Raw genomic sequence first — 2,331 nt, forward strand, 5'->3', positions numbered from 1 at the left:
CATAACTCAACAAAGAGAGTTTCAGGTCAATTTCCTTTAAGATTACTGGTGCCAAAATTCTCAACTTATAAATGGTTATGAGCTTTTTATGTCCCATGACTGAAGAACAGATACAGAAAATGTGGTTCCTTTACACTATGAAATGATACTCAGCTATTAAGAATGAAGATATCCTGAGTTTTACAGGCAAATGGATGGAACTAGAAAATATCATCCTGAGTGAGGTAACTCAGACCCAAATGAACATGCATGGTATATACTCACTAATAAGTGGGTATTAGCCAAAAAAATAAATAATAAATGTACAGAATACCCAAGATATAGTTCACAGAATTCAAAAAGGTCAACAACCTGAAATGCCTAAGTGAGGATGCCTCAGTCCCACTTGGGAGGGAAAAAAAGCCATCACAAGTGGGGAAGGGTGGGGCTTGGAGGGAAAGTGGACATGTGGACGCAGAGTGGGATGAGAAGAGTGTGGGAGAGGAAGATCTGATCTTTTATTTGGTGAGGGATAAGCACTGAAGCCCTGAGGCTCAGCAGAACAAATGGAAACAGGCAACTTCAGGAGATAGGAGGTTGGGGAGACCCACCAGAATGTACCAGAAACCTGGGAGGTGAGAGACTCCTAGCACTCAAAGAGAGGGACCTTAGATAAATTGTCCAAAAATAGGGAGAAGGAACTTATAGAGCCCACATCTGACAGGAAGACATGGCATCAAATGAGGGAGAGGGGGGTCATTCCACAATCACAACTGTGACTCATAATTGCTCCTGTCTGAAATAACTTCAGGCATGAAATTGGAGAGGAGCCTGAGGAAAGAAGGTCCAGCAACAGACCTAAAGTGGGATCCAGCTCAAGGAGAGGTCCCAAGGACTGACACTATTACTGAGGCTATGGAGCACTCACAAAAAGGGCCCTGGCATGACCACACTCCAAAAGACCCAACAAGCAGCTGAAAGAATCAGATGCAGATATTTGCCCCTAACCAATGGACAGAAACTGCTTACCCTTGTTTGATTAGAGGAAGGCTGAAAGTAGCTGAGGAGAAGGGTTACCCCATAGAAGGACCAGCAATCTCAATTAATCTGGACCCTGATATCTCTCAAATACTGGACTACCAAAAAATAGCATGCACCAGCTGATATGAGGCCCCAAACACACATACAATGAAGGACTGCTGAGTCTGTGTTCTTTTAGAGATGATGCACCTAATCCTCAAGAGACTGGAGGCCCCAGGGAGTTTAGAGATTAGGTGGGGTGGGGAGTGGGGACATCTCAGTGGAGACAGGTGGAGGATAGAAGGAATGGGATATGGAATACTCAGATCATGGACAGGGGTGGTGGGGGAGATAAAATATGGAGTGTAAAAATAAATAAATACATAAATACATAAATAAATAAATAAATAAATAAATATTTTTTAAAACAAAAAAAGAGAATCCTAAAAAGAAAAGCAATTCCATTAAAATCAGTGATGAGACAAGAGTTCTGAATCTTTCCTATCTCTTCAACTTACTACTTGAATTTCCAAAGGAGCAATATGACAATGAGAGAAGATGAAGATGATACAAATTAGAATGTGATAAGTCAAAGAATAGCAGTTCACAAATGATATGATAGTGTACATAAGTGATTCCAAAAATTTGACCAGAGAAGTGCTGCAGCTGAAAAACACATTCAGCAAAGTGGGTGGATGGAAAAATACCTCAAAAAAGATAGTAGTCACATTTTAAATAAACCATAAATGTGCTGAGAAAGAAACTATGGCAACAATACCATTTATGATACACACACAAAATATAAAATAAAACACTAACCAAGCAAGAGAAAGACTTAACTGACAAGAATTTAATTTCTCTGAAGAAAAAAATTGAGGAAAATATCAGAAGATGGAAAGATCTCTCATGCTCATGGATTGGTAGGATTAATAGTAAAATAGTCCGTATTGGCAAAAGCAGTCTATAGATTAAAAAAAAATTATGCAATTCTTATCAAAATACTAACACATTCTTTATCGAGAGTTAAAAACCAATTCTTAGCTTCAGACAGAAAAGAAAAAGGGAGAAGAAGAAAAAAAATAACCAAACAGGTTAGATTTAAAAAATCCTGAACACAAAACATCTTCTAGAAGAATCTGCATTCCTCAAGCTATTTACAGAGTAATTGTAATTAAAAGTACATGACATTGGTGTAGAAAAAGACAGATTAATCAAAGAGTTGAGTCAAAGACCAACATATAAAACCAAATGAATATTTGATTTTTGATGAAGAATCCAAAACCATACAATGGAAACATGAAAGCATCTTTTTTTTTTTTTTTTTTTTTTTTT

General features: G+C 37.6%; 1 protein-coding gene across 1 annotated transcript in view; it reads left to right on the forward strand.

Moving 5' to 3' along the window:
- LOC116102531 (vomeronasal type-2 receptor 116-like) overlaps positions 1–2,331 on the forward strand; it is a 119,024-nt gene that overhangs the window by 48,317 nt on the left and 68,376 nt on the right. The gene's annotated exons all lie outside the window — the stretch shown is intronic.

This window comes from Mastomys coucha, unplaced genomic scaffold (genome assembly GCF_008632895.1).
Source record: "Mastomys coucha isolate ucsf_1 unplaced genomic scaffold, UCSF_Mcou_1 pScaffold21, whole genome shotgun sequence".
Taxonomy (NCBI): Eukaryota; Metazoa; Chordata; class Mammalia; order Rodentia; family Muridae; genus Mastomys; species Mastomys coucha.